Source organism: Poromitra crassiceps, assembly GCF_964638095.1.
Source record: "Poromitra crassiceps genome assembly, chromosome: 2".
NCBI classification, from domain to species: Eukaryota; Metazoa; Chordata; class Actinopteri; order Beryciformes; family Melamphaidae; genus Poromitra; species Poromitra crassiceps.
In genome coordinates, this window is record NC_139624.1 from 56641566 (window position 1) to 56657448 (window position 15883).

The following is a 15883-nucleotide window of genomic DNA, read 5'->3' on the forward strand; positions in this document are numbered from 1 at the left end:
TTTTCCGGACCTTTCTGTAATCTGGAGAGCACTGTCGCCACCTACTGGGTCGGTAAAATAGGTTATACACCTTCAACATGCCCCAAAATTCTACAGGAGATGGATCTGGCTTTGATCCACGTCCCACCGTCAAAAAACGCAATTGACGACTTTAGTCGTCATTGGCACTCAACGTTACTAAAGCAATTGACGACTTTACTCGTCCGTGGCACTCAATGAGTTAAGTAACGCGTTACAGTAACTAAGTTACTTTTTGCGGTAACGAGTACTGTAACGAATTACTTCATCAGTAACGTAACGTACTTACAATTATTGCGGTTTAAACAGGCTCGTTACTCGTTACTTCACTTTTTTTTTAAGTCGAACTGCACCGATATTTGCGCGTGAGCTCCTTAATCACTGTGAGTATTTCCAGGTAAAACGATTCTGTGCGGGACCTACAGCAGCGAGGGTAGAGAGGAGAATGCCTCGAGTCTGACGGCGGTCTGATGAGGAAGTAATCGTGCGGCACTTCTATACTTTCTAATGTTACTGGACCAAATTCTGATAGTGAAATGGGTCAGCTGTGTTGTGTACGGTAGCGGTGTTCACTTCACACCGCTCGGGCAGCTCGGCGAGTCAGCAGCATGGAGCCCTCTCCTCCTCGCTCCTCTCCCAGGCTTTCTGTCACCAGTGCCCTGCTGCACCAGGCAAGCAGCACCTCGTCTCTCACTCACAGATTCCCCTCCTGTTGGAGGGTGTTCACGGTGTGTTTTGCATTGTTTGGTCATGAAATGGTGAAAAAAATGGCTGCAAGTCTGCTGCCTTTTGGAGATGAACTGCTTTGGGGCTCTGCTCTGTCCCTATCTGCAGCGCTGGGCTCTGCTGCTCACTGTCACTCCACTGTTACAAAGGGTAGCCACAGTGTAAACACTGTGGTTACCCTTTGTAACAGCGGAGTGACTGATACAGTTGTTAATTATACAATGCCAAAAGTGTACTGGCTACTTTTTCAAGGCTTGTTTTGAAGGCAACAATAAATATGCCTCAATGCCTAAATGTTGTGTTTTCTTGTTCCACTACTACTATGCTGGATTTAGAGGAGATAATCTCTCAATTAAACTCATCTACCTGTCAATTAGATACAATCCCCACTAGGTTTTTAAAGGAGGTTTTTCTAACAGTTGGCCCACATATTCTTTCGATCACCAACTGTTCATTATCTACTGGATCTTTTCCCTCCAGTTTTAAACATGCAATAGTCCGACCTCTCCTGAAGAAACCTTCACTAGACCCACAAATTTTAAACAATTTTAGACCGATTTCGAACTTACCCTTTTTATCCAAAATTTTAGAAAAAGCTGTGGCCACTCAACTAATATCGTTTATGACCAAAAATAGCATCTTTGAGCAATTTCAATCTGGATTCCGTGCCCAACATAGCACAGAAACAGCTCTTATCAAGGTCTCAAATGACCTACTGCTTGCAGCTGACTCAGGGGCTTGCTCAATGCTACTCCTGCTTGATTTGAGCTCAGCATTCGATACAGTCGACCACAGCATCCTTTTAAAACGTCTGGAAAACTTTGTGGGCATCAAAGGCACTTCCCTTGCCTGGTTTTCCTCCTACCTTTCAGATAGGTCCTTCTCCATTGTAATGGGAGAAGTCTCCTCATCCTCTGCCCCCCTCTCATGTGGTGTTCCACAAGGTTCGATTCTGGGTCCTGTTTTATTCTGTATTTATCTACTTGCTCTGGGACAGATCTTCCGCAATCACAATATTAATTTCCATTGTTATGCGGACGACACGCAGCTATATGTCCCGCTTAGAAGCGGCGAAACAGACAACATTGCACGGGCGATGGCTTGTCTGTCTGATGTGAAGTGCTGGATGTCACTTAATTTCCTCAGGCTCAACGAGTCGAAAACCGAGGTCATTCTGTTTGGCCCTCCCAACTTGACCGCAGAATGGCGAAACAAGCTTGGCAATCTATCTGGCAATATCAAACAGACCACCCGAAATCTGGGAGTGATTTTTGACTCCGAGTTAGGTTTTGACAAACAAATCACAAAGGTAGTCCAATCCTGTTTTCTACAGCTTAGAAACATAGCCAAAATCAGAGCCTTCCTGTCAAAAACGGACCTTGAAAAAGTCATCCATGCATTCATCTCCTCACGACTAGACTACTGCAATTCTCTATATTCTGGACTCAGCCAAAAATCAATTTCCCGTCTCCAGCTGATACAAAATGCAGCAGCCAGACTTTTAACAAACGCCAAGAGACAAGATCATATTACACCCATCCTCGCCTCCCTTCACTGGCTTCCTGTTAAGTATAGATGTGATTTTAAGATTTTACTGGTTACTTTTAAAGCACTACATGGCCTTGCTCCTACTTACATTTTAAATTTATTATCACCTTATGAGCCTAGCCGCTGCCTGCGTTCCTCTAGTCTGACTCTTTTAAATGTTCCGAAAACCCGCCTCGCTACCAAAGGAGACCGGGCATTTGCTGTTCGAGCCCCGCGGCTATGGAACTCCCTTCCTGAGGACGTTAGGCTAGCAAATTCAGTAAATTCTTTTAAATCACTTCTTAAAACTCACTTTTACAGGAACGCCTTCTCTTAAACATTTACAGCATTTGTCGTTGTTTTTATTTATTTGATTTGTACTATTTTAATGATCCTATTTTATTTTGGTGTTTTATACTATTTTATACATTATTTTTACCTGTGAGTATGTATTATCTTGTACCATGTTTTGTGAAGCACTTTGTAACTTTGTTTTGAAAAGCGCTATACAAATAAAGATTACTTACTTACTTACTACTTTTCGTCGTAGTGATAATGGGTACAATGTTGTCTTGTCCCACACTGTGCTACAGCAACCGCAAAATAATGTGTGCGCATTAATTAAGAGAATTGAGAGTAAAAAAAAAAGTTACTCAAAAGTTACTTTCCTAGTAACTAGTTACCTGGAAAGTAACAAGTAACTTAAAGTAACTAAGTTACTTTTCAGAACAGTAACTAGTAACTGTAACTAAGTTACTAATTTAAAGTAACTTGCCCAACACTGGTCATATCAGGCCTTTTCATATAGAAGATGCAAGACAGCTGCGCCTCACTGTGAATGGGATGTTGACTGTGGAAACACTGATAGTCCCCAACCACAGTGTTTATGGCGATATGGGCACATTTTATGGGTCGTAGCCGTTATATATATAATATAGTATAATGAAATGGAGGTCATTTTGATTTAAAAGCTCAAACAAATATTTTATTAGTCCACGAATTTCATCTCAAATTCATTGCCAATGGAAAAGCGGCTGATTATGTGTGTTGATGACATTGAAGATTAGACACTTGGTAGTCGGGCCAGGCGTTCATGCTGTAAATACCTGTCCTAGATAATAGGTGTGTAGGTATCAGTGTGGATTCTATTTTAAGGGGAGGACACTGTTTCTCTTTTAACCACGACGCAGTAACTCCTCCATCTGAAACGCATCAGGCCCAGCCAGGTCCATGTATCGACCTCATTGAGGCTGCACTTGTATAATTTGATTGTTGAGCCTGCCGGTTCTATCGAGTGGACCTGGGCACTCCTGCTGGGGAGATTACAAGTAACCCCTGGGCAAGACCTCACAGATCAATGCGGGGGCCGCTTCCGATTTGCGCTGCTTAATCATTTGCCAGCCAAGTGATCAAGAGAAGTGATCCGAAACATTATCACGTTTTGACGTCCGGCCTGAGTGAAATTCAATATCGATCCCTCGTACGGGACGTGGTGGTGTGCGCGTGTTTACACGAGGGCGCTTGTGTTCGCCGCATGCACAATTCACACCGACATCTGTCTTGTTAATGTCCTGTCCTGTAGGACTCTTGTGTGTATTGATGGGCATAGAATCAAGGAGCACTACAGCATTATTCCCATTATAATTCATCAAAACAATAATTATATCTATTTTTCTGGAGGCTTCCTTCAGTGACCTAGCCTGATATCAGACTGAATTGTCACCTTGTTACACTGATTTACATCTTCTATTCAATTCAATTCAATTCAACACTTTATTCCGGACACAGAGGCGGTCCATAGTACAGTACAATAAAAAATAGGAAACTACAAAACACAATAAAAGACAGACGGATACAAAAAGTATCAGATATTTGCATACAAGCTAAAACACCAAAGGTTCGAAAACCTTGAGGTGAATCTTCTAGTCTGAGATTGCACTCGTGTATAACTCAAGTTATTTTTAGGAGGGGATCTCCCCAGGGGAACTCCATTCTCCATAACCAATCACTAGATCACATGTATCAGCCTGAATTTTATGTTAGTTACTCCAGTCGGGAGAACATAAACAAAAACCTTCTCCCCTTTGAATAAATGCCTTCCAAGCAGTGTGGCGTTCGGATTTCAAAGTAATTGGTACAGCCCCTTTTCCGTAGCCCTGCCCCAGATCGGGTCTGCACCAACATCTTATGGGTTCTTCCTTGGCCCCTGCTACACCCTCCCACGAAGTTTCATGAAAATACAGTAGGCCATCAAAATACCAAGCAGGCTTTGTGGCCTATACAACGCTTTTAGCAAGGCGCCTAATTCTATTAAAATGGAAATCCGTTAGCTCACCTTCTCATTCCTTATGGATCAGAGATATTCTTTATTTTATTAAATTGGAAAGAATTCGGTGTACGATGAGAGGCTCGTCAACTAGATTTTTGAAAACATGGGGACTATTTTTTAGGGTGGTGAAGGGTTTGCAGTTTCCTGAGATCCCAAAGGACTGATTTCTGTTTCTCTGTGATGTGTTGGGCCTGATGATGTCTGTCTGCTGTGCTGTCTTCTCTTCTTTTCTCTTGTGTGGGTGGGCTGTGTAGATTATGGATATTTGATCATGTACTTGTGCACTGTGTTTCTGATGGGTGATCGGATCGGACTATGTCAATTATTGTTTTACTTTTGTTTTGTTTTTGTTTTTGTTAATAAGAAAAAGGAAGTATCTCAGGGTGAGAATATTACTTGTGTACTGTTGCTGTTAGGGAGGGTATGGTATAGGTATTTGTTTTTCCTCCTCTTTTCCAGTGAACCTGTTTTCCTACGACCGTATACACATATCTTTACTTTTGTTTTTTGTTTTTCTTGTCTTTCCAGTCCTATAACAGGCAGTGAAATTTAAATACTGATGTGCTGTATCATTTATGCCCTGAAAACTTCAATAAACAGAAATGTGAAAAAGAAAAAAAAAAGAAAATACAGTAGGCCCAGTCATTTTTCTGTAATCCTGCTAGCAGACAGACAGACAGACAGACAGACAGACAGACAGACAGACAAACGGCCCCGAAAACATAACCTCCGTGGTGGAGGTAATAACAATAAGCATGTACACAGCAAGCAGTCAAAAACGAATGTGCTCTCAGGGCTCCAAGCTTCAACTAAAAAACTAATGAGCACCTGCAGCCAGTTAAACAGTTGGACCGATCAGAAGCCAGGGTAGTTTGTGTGACTATATAACTGCTTATCCTTAGCAGATTAAATACAGCACATCTACATTACTAGGCATCATCTCTCGCACGCCCTGCAGCTCGCCGGGCTGGCCCTGCAGCTCGGCCGCTGCGCGGCCTTGCCTGCCCTATTGGCATGCACAGCACAACTTTACATCATGATGACATCACTGATGATCTCATAGACATTGTGACATCATCAGTGATGCCACAATTGCCCGAGTGTAACCAAAACCACAATAGCAGCCTTTGACATCATCTGCGCCTATGACATCATCAGTGATGTCATAAGATGAATTTGCTCTTATGACATCACTATGACATCATCAGTGCATGCCATAATCAGTGATATCATGAGATGATTTTGCTCGTATGATATCACTATGACATCATCAGTGGGACAAAAATTGAAACAGAGAACAGAAGAGAAGAGACAGAGATTGCCCACTTGCCCCTTTTATAGTTCTATCATCATCATCATCATCATCATCATCATCATCAGTACTAGTGCAATACTCGTGGGGCTATAATAGCCCATATAGGCTTAGACTGATGACATCACTGATGACATCATACCCGATGACATTACCCGATAACCTATAATAGCCTCACTCATGGGTACATCTACCCATTCCCATTCCCTGACATACTGACAGACACTAATTATTAGGTAGATGACATCACAATGATTACAGACAGACATACAGATACTTCTGGATCACAATGATCAAAATGTTATCATCAATGAGTGATGTCATCAGTTACGCAAAGTTGAGTAATTGTGCTCATGGAATTATCACTCCTAGGGGTGTCACGATACACTCAGTTCACGATACGATAGGATTAGAGCCCGACCGATATTATCGGCCCGCCGATATTATCGGCCGATATTGGCGATTATCGATATATCGGTATCGGTAATATTTGGCACCGATTTTTTTTTTTTTTTTAATATTTAATATATATATATATAAGTTATAGACAGCATGGACAGCATGTTGTGTATATTTGATATTTTTTCTTAACTATTTGTTCTATTGTGTTTTTGTATTTCTAGTTATTTATAATTATTAAATTCCCAGTTAAGTTTACTGTTTCATTGCATTGAGTTTATTAATAAGCTGTAAAATATCCTGCCTACATCACATATTTCAATTCATGTCAACTCAATCATATCTTTGTCAAGTGTTTGATATTTGAGGGTTGCTGATGTGGTGCCTCCTCTGGTCGTTAAGGGCGCCTGTTCGGAGGGAGGGGAACTCGTTGGAATAGCGTGATCCTCCCACGTGCTATGTCCTACCGGTGAAGCTTCCCCTGTCAGGTGAAAAGAAGCGGCTGGCTAACTGCCCATGTGGAAGCATGGAGCCAGTTTTCTGCTCTCCCCAGATCGGCAGAGGGTGGAGCAGCAACCAGGATAAATAAATAAAAAATTAGCACTAATGGGGGATTAGCACTAATGGGGGATAAACATTTGATGATTAAAAAAAAAAAAAATCGTCCGATATTATCGGTATCGGTAATTTTTTATTCCCTAAAATCGGTATCGGTATCGGATTCAAAAATCCCATATCGGTCGGGCTCTAGATAGGATGCACGATATTGGGTTCACGATAACGATACGATATTTTAACAATATTTTTTTTATATCGATTTGTAAGTTGAGGGGGCATCCTCCATGCTAATTTGAGTAATTTCACCATTTTCATCCTCCGTGGCTGTAACGTCCTTCGTTTGTTCAAACAAAGCACTGAAAAGGAGAGCGCGCATGCAATCAGATGCGGATCAGTGCCACCATGTTCAGCTTCTTTTTCTCGCAATATGAGATTTAATCTCAACGATACATATTGTCACGTTTTGATATCGCGATATATTGTGGGACGATATATTGTGACATCCCTACTCATCACTCATCATTGGAATTATCACTCATGTCATACTCCTGGAATTACTGATGACATCATAATGATGTGTGTACTGACATACTGACAGACACTACTGGAATTATTAGAGTTAGACTGATGACATCACAGTTGTGACAGACACTGCTGGAATTGCGCAGACATACTGACACACTGACACACAGACACTTGCGCAGACATACTGACACTTGCCATACATACTGACAAACAGACACACGGACACTGCTGGAATATACCCGTCGTGCCTGTCCCTCCCTGGGGTCAAATATGCTCGCTGCCAATCTACATCGTGCCTTGGCTGTTGAGGCGTCCAGGACCCCTCGCGTTTGACTGTCGGAGCTCTCTCCCCTTCTGGTCACTCCCGTCCTGTCTTTGTAAACCATTGCTCTACCCCCCCTCATGGCCTGGTAGGCTCTTTACGCCTCCTCTACCTATCCCCATCCCTGTTGTAATTCCTAATCAAATTCCTGTACATACCACTGTTAGCCTCTCCCTCTCCTCTGCACGTCTTCCTCGCCACTCTGCAAGACCAAAGGGGGTCACAGAGGACAACTTGATATTTATTATTATTAATTCTACCCCTTCTTCTCCCTCTCTCGATGAGGTCTCCCACACTTTTTCCATCCCTGTTTTACTATGTAATAACAGACCGAGCCCCAGTGTGGTTTCAAAGCCTGCATGTAGGCGTGCTAGGGACCGGCCTAGATGTCTCCAGTCACTGCCGCGAGCCTCAACGTTCGGCAGAGCCGGATCCGACTCCATCTGCTTTGGATTACTAAATGCCCGATCCATAGCTAACAAATCATTCATCCTGAAGGATTATTTTACATCCAAAGACCTGGACTATCTGCTGATTTCGGAAACCTGGCAGAAAGCAGACGATTTTGTCCATCTAAACGAACTCTGCCCTCCAAACTGCGCTTATTCTTGCCCCCCCAGATCCTCAGGCAAAGGAGGAGGAGGACTAGCCATAGTGTACCGAGACTGTTTCTCCTCACGCTCGGTGAGCCCTGGATTTTACGCATCCTTTGAAATTCTTATGAACAAAATTGGACAAACGAACCCTTTTTATTGTGTTTTAATTTACCGCCCTCCTGGCAGAAATGGTTCTTTCCTCACTGAGTTCGGTGACTTTTTAGCGTCCATCATTCGACTGGATAGAGTTCTCATGATTGGAGATTTTAACATTCATGTAAATAATAGTTCAGATGACTTTGCCATCAACTTCTTGAATGTTACTGAATCTTTTAAATTCATCCAACATGTCTCTGGTCCTACCCACATCAGAGGAAATACTTTAGACCTGGTGTTTACGTTAGGGTTAAATGCTAATAATGTTTGTACTGAGGAACTGCTGGTGACTGACCACAAATGTGTTCTTTTTAATCTGTCTTTTGACAACGACTTTGTGCCGGTGAAGCGTTTAAAATGCTCACGTATTGTGAATAGCTCAGCCGTTGAGAAATTCACCTCCAGCTTTGATAGAAATATCTTGGTCTCCCCTGTTGATGACATAGATTGTTTGGTTCATGATTTTAACTCACACTGCGAAGCTATTTTAGATGACATAGCACCCATGGTGACTCGCACAGCCAGGCTGGTAAAGTCCTCCCCCTGGTTGAACGATGAGATCCATGATCTTAGACGTAAATGCCACAAAATAGAACGGCTATGGAAACTATCCAACCTCCAAGTCCATCGTCTCTACCTCAAAGAGCTTTTAACAGAATTCAATGATATGGTCAAGAGTGCTAGAGCTGCTTATTTTGCAAACCTCATCTCCTCTAGCAAGCACAATCCCAAAGTATTGTTCAGGACCATAAATACAATTGTCAGCCCACCTCTCCCATCTGTACCTGTTCTCTCAAATGACGACTGCAACCGTTTTCTTTTGTTTTTTTGTTGACAAAGTTGCCAATGTGAGGGCAAATATCACCCCCTCCCCATCTCTCATCTCCATCTGTCCAGATATCATCCCTGAGCTGTTTCTCTACCATCGCCCTGAAAGACCTAACAGACATAGTGAGCTCTATGAAATCCTCCTCGAGCCCTCTAGATATTCTACCCACCTCTATGCTCAAGGAAGTTTTGAGTTCTGTTGGCCCCAGTCTTCTCACTATTATAAACAGGTCCTTAGTCCTGGGCACGGTTCCATCCTATTTCAAGCAGGCGGTCGTTCAGCCCCTCCTGAAAAAGCCCAACCTCGACCCCTCCCTACCAAATAATTACAGACCCATCTCAAAGCTGCCCTTTGTATCGAAGGTGCTAGAGAAAGTGGTAGCCATTCAGCTTACCACTTATCTGACGAAATATAACATCCCAGACAAATTTCAATCAGGTTTTCGAAAAAAACACTCCACTGAAACTGCCCTCCTCAGAGTTTCCAATGATATCATGATGTCCACTGATGCCGGTAATTGTTCTGTCCTGGTTTTACTTGATCTCAGTGCAGCATTTGACACGGTTGACCACAGCATCTTGCTGGATAGGCTCAGGGACTGGGTGGGTATCTCAGGGAGCGCACTAAGTTTGTTTGCCTCTTACCTAACAGAGAGAAGTTTCTCAGTAGCCGTTGGCCCTTTTAAATCTGACTCCTCCCCCCTTTCGTGCGGTGTGCCACAGGGATCCGTGCTGGCGCCAGATCTTTTCGGCCTGTACATGCTTCCCCTAGGCCTTTTAATCAGTTCTTTTAAGGGTATTTCTTATCATTTTTATGCAGACGACATCCAGCTCCATTTCTCTTTTAAACCCGATAACTTAGAGAGTCTCAGCATCCTTCATGAGTGTCTGGCCGCCATTGAGCAATGGATGGCGAGCAATTTCCTACAACTAAATGCTGCCAAGACAGATGTGCTGATCATCGCTAGTGACAGCTTTGCCTCCAGAGTGGCGAGCCACATGGGGTCCCTTAAGGGAAATATCCGCCCCTCTCTGAGAAATTTAGGTGTTTTCTTTGAGCAATCTATGCATTTGGATAAACATGTAAATTCCCTAACCCGCTCCTGCTTCTACCACCTCAGAAATATTGTCAAATTACGGTCCATTGTATCACCTGCTGAACTGGAAATAGCTGTACATGCTTTCATTTCCTCAAGACTCGATTATATATATATAAATAAAGGTTTACTTACTTACTTACTGACTTTCTCCCCATTTACACCCCCCCATGGGTACATCTACCCAGCTGAAGATTCTGCACCATCCCCCCCCCCCCCCCCCCCCCCCCCACATGGGTACATTGTTTTTGTCCCACTGATGATGTCACAATGTCTATGACAGCATCAGTGATGTCATCAGTGGTCGTGTTTCCATTACCCTCAGAAATGCGCAAAATCTAAATATCGCAATAGAAATTGGGTAATGGAAACATGTAAATTTCGAAAAACCTCCCAAATATCGCAAAAAGTTTTTGCGCTCTCATGAGGTGGTTTTTCAGACGTGTTGATATAGCAGTTTATCGCAAAAGTGTAATGGAAACACATTTTCCGCATTTGCACGTCATGTGACCCACCTTCTCCTTTGGAAAAGGAGCGGAAAATAAGTTCGGTAAGTAAGGTTCGATAAGCTGTGGCAAAACCTCCGCAGCAAGTGGAAAACTTTGAAGCAACGCTACCTAGCAGAAAGACGAGTGTTGTGCAAAAGCGGAGCCGGGCTAAATAGATCATGTTTAATGGCAGAAATCGGTGGTGACAGCAGGCTGCGCGTGTGCGCGCATTTGAGCGGCGAGATGAGGGGATGAAAAGCACACACCGGTGGGGTGCTGTTGACTGAAGTGAATACAGTGACTATGAGTAATACATTACACACGTTTCAGGTGCAATGTTATAATTATAATAGGCTACACGACATTCTGATTATTGCACCATATCAGCCGTTCCCCTCCATCTCTAAATCGGACCAATTGTATTAGGCTACCTTTTTTCCTCTGCCTGTCGCGCTCACTGCATTCACCGCAGCCAGCAACATTGCCACTCATTTTCTTTTGAATTGATAATCAGGCTCGTTTATATGCGTTGTAACTTCATGTTGTGATTTGACCATTGGTTGGATTTGAGCATGCGGTTACCAGGGCCGTAACCAGGGTTCCGAAATAGGGGAGGTCCAGCAAGGGGAGGTGGATTCGGCGGCGCCCGTTTTTCCCCCCCTTTTTTAGCCATATTTAGAGTAATATATCATTTTAAATCAACATTAGGATTATACTGTTGTGATGTCATTATTCAGTATATTCTCTTTCATGTCACCACCTGCTCAGCTCTCCTGTCAACATAATTGTAACTAACAAACACAAACTGTTTTAGCCAAATTCATATAAAAATGACACCTACAAACACAGGTACACAACCCAAGCCGTACACAACACACAAAGTCATCATCGATAATAAAAAAAACATACAGAGGGACATTTATTTATTCCTGATAGGAACGATTGAAAAATAAAATAAAATATATTATGTTGTTTTTAACTTTACACCACCTCTTTCTGTTACTTATTGGGTCATGAAACTGAAACCATGCATATAGCCACCTGCATACCTGACTTCGGGAGCTTGGCAATTGGCATCATGCATGATTAGCCAGTAGCATCCCAACGTGTCACACAGGTAACATTACTTAAGAGACAGACTAGACACTTACTTTCTTGGTTGTTCACTCGCTCACTGTCTCGCAGCTCGCTCACCTTCAATTATCTCGCCAGGCAGACAGACAGTCATCACTCACCACCATGCTGCTGCTCTCTCGGAATCAAGTTACCGCGGACGCTGCATCAGATGACTTCCTGCCTGACCTGCCTTTCGTTTCAAAATAAAAGCGATCCCGTGTTTTTCATGCTTTTCCATGCAGATTGTTTTATTTTTTTCTCTGAAATATTAGGGGAGGTCCGGACCTCCCCGTCCTCATAGCTAGTTACGGCCATGGCGGTTACATGCCGCCATTCCGACGTGCTGCCACTCCGACGTTCCGCCACTCAGAAATATTGCCACTCAGAAATCCCGCCACTCCGATATCCATAAGCTCTGCCACTCCGAACTTGATTTGACTTCCAGTTCACGTTCAGGCAGCTGAACCTCCCCAGCGAGCACAAAACGTTTTTTCAACGTTGATTTTTAGTTGAAATCTGGGTGATATTGGGTTTGAACGTCTTAAGACCTAATTTCACCCTCTTTTCAACCGGCTAAAATGCGGTTACAACTAGGGATGCACCGATCGATCGGCACGTGACCGGAAATGGCCGATTTTCACGTGAACGGCCTCGATCGGTGATCTGCCTCGATCGGTGATCTGCGCCGGTCACTCTAAATAGCCGATTCTGTGAGCCGATTTTCACATGACGTGCGCGCACCCCAAAGCACCGCGACAGGCACCCAGCCACCACACCACACACGCCAGCATACCTTCCTCGTTGTGGATTTTTTTCACCGTCAGTGAAGTAGACAAATCTCGCAGTTTGTCACACATGCAAGTCGAAAATAAGCCGTGGAGACAGAGATGCGGCCGAGTCCCGCTCGGCTGGAGTCAAGTCTGAGCGGCTCGCTTCACCTCACTGGCCCCCCTCTCTCTGCTCTCTCTACCCGGGAAGCAGTGCTGCTGCACCCGGCCACAGTGCACAGCCGACTTGGCGAGGTGAACGCGAGCATTGTGTCCACCATTCCCCGACCTGCCTTTTCCATTCCACATCAGCGCTGGTGCCTCAGCCTGTCAGTCATGTTGTAACGTAGATACAGGAGAGACTATTTGTTTCGTATTGCAAATAGAACGACGGACATAATAATAAAAATGCATCGGACTCACAAGTGTGCAAGGATTTCTGTGCGTGACGATATTTTTTCGGATGGCAGATAAAAATACGCATACCAAACTTCGGACTGTGTGTAAACTCCGCCTGATATTCAGACTGAAGATCGTTACTGTAACTCATAAACTCATTTCCCCTCTACTCAAGAGGACTGGTCTGGAGCCAGGCTATAAACTCCTTGTCCATGGATCATTTTGATGTTCTGTTGCACCTGTTTTCTTTTGGAAAAGTAAATGCATGATAGCTGTGGGATATAGGCTATTGGATTTAATTTAATTTTTGTATTCATTGTATTTGCACAAAAAAGCTCTGTCCAGTAGCCTAACCTGGAACACTTTTATTTTGAGATGTGTTTGAGTGAGATGGTCCTACTTCATGCAAATGATAAGATAAGATAAGATTATTTGGATCCCCATTAGATGTAAGAATTGTTCTATGAATCTTAATTTTCAACCAAAGTTACAAAAACGTTTGTGTAAGCTGTCAATTGTTGTTTTTAGAAAAAAAAATCGGAATCGGCAAAAATCGGTATCGGCAAGTCAGACTATTCAAAAATCGGAAATCGGAATCGGCCAAGAAAATGGCAATCGGTGCATCCCTAGTTACAACGTCAACGTGTCAAAAAACACAATTTGGTTAATCATATTGTTAAAATGTTTGTTGTAGCTTGAAATAGCTATTGATAGTGTGTGAATTGGCATTTGTCCAATTTATTGTGTAACTGAGAGTTGAAATCTGGTCTACACGAAAACTACATTTCAACGCATTTTATGGCACATGAAATATCATAAATATGGGACTATATAGGCTATGTGGTGCAAGCAAAAAGCTTCCAGGACACATATGGTTAATAGTTTAGCGCAATACTATAAAAATAATGAATTTAGTTCCTGCAGCAACGCGCATGCACAAGTAGCCTACTAGTCGCTAGCTAGCTGTGACTGACTAGACCAAAGCAAGTCTGCACCGGTCTGCACCAAGTGCGGAACGAGGTGGTCTGGGCACGCTATGTTATTGTAACAGACTGTATAGGACGAGGTGTGTACCCCCTGAGTTTCTGGTGTTAAATGAAGTTAACCTCTGAAGCCTACAGCCTACAGACTATAGATGCACACACACACAACATAATTTTAGTCTGTTACATATTATTATAGTCTTGTACACATCACATAAAATAACCTGTCCTCCCGATCGTTGAGCCTACAATCCTGTAGTCTACAAGTTGTGTGCGAGATAGACTATATATGTGCCCGGCTCCCCAGATAATTAAAGTAAAAGTTTAGCTCATTCCGTTGGGTGCTTGGTTTGAACCTGGGAGAACGTGGTTCGAATCCCGTGACTGGTGCTGATTTCTTAATTTAAGATCTTTGTGAAATATGGTCTAAATGTGAGCATAAACGTCGGTGAAAAAACTTTCACTCTTGAACCTTTCTTGCACGTGTTTTCAACGTTTACCCTAAACGTTTTTTAAACGTCTTTTCAACCTAAAAATGCTCGCTGGGTCGTTCAGACAGGCACCTCTCTCAGATGCTGCTAAATGGGTTGCCTCGAATCCTCGAAATGATTGTGGAGCCCAACAAAATTTAAATAAAGACGTGTTGTTCAAAGATGTTGTTGGTGCTCCCTCTAACTCCACAATGTGCAAGATAGTAATATGCTATGTGTCTCTGTGCACAACGCACACACCCTGCTGAGAGCAGCGCACACACATGCTGACATGCCCGCGGGAACATAGCCTAATTCTGTTGTCCCTCCATGCGCCCTGCAGCTGTGTAAAATGTCATACGAAATAATTATAAATTCCAATAGGATAAGCTTGCCTGATTCACTGAAAACAATTAAACAATAACGAAAAAAAGAATATCCTAACGAAAATAGAAGTCTAATCAAGTAAATAGCCTTCAGAAAGCATCAGTAAAAGCCCAGTTCTAATAGGCTACTGCTGCGCTGCTGAGACGCACAGTGTGCGACTGAAATGTCTGCACTTTTGTGCCATATTCCACAATATCCGAACTTCGGAATAAAGGTAAAGGTAAAAAGGTAAAGTCCCACTGATTGTCACACAATGTGTGAAGTTTGTTCTCCGCATTTGGCCCATCCCCTGGGGGAGCGGTGAGCGGCAGCATGCACCGCGCTCGGGAATCATATGGTGATCTAACCCCCCAATTCCAACCCTTTGATGCTGAGTGCCAAGCAGGGAGGCAAATGGGTCCCATTTTTATAGTCTTTGGTATGACTCGGCCGGGGATCGAACTCACGACCTCCCAGTCTCAGGGTGGACACTCAGACCACAAGGCCACTGAGCTGGCGGATCCTTTAGAAAAAAGAGGAAGGGCCGACATTTTGAATAATGAAGGCAGGAATTTTCGTAATGGTGGGACCTATGAAAAAAAGGTGAAGGACCGCCAGTCCGAATAATGCAAGTTAACGTTCGGAGTGGCAGGGTTTCGGAAAGGCAGACAGTTACAGAGCATGCAGGGGACGGGATATGGGGCAGATCCCCGTGCGTAATCACTGTGGCAGCTGCTGGTAACGGGGAATTGCGTTCAGGTGTGTGCGCCGTCAGACCAAACTCAACTTCAATGGAAACGCCTATAAGTCGCAATTGTACATTGTCGAAGTTGTAGAAATATCGCAATTATTTTGCGAAAAACTGTAATGGAAACACAGCTAGTGAAATCATTATTGACCA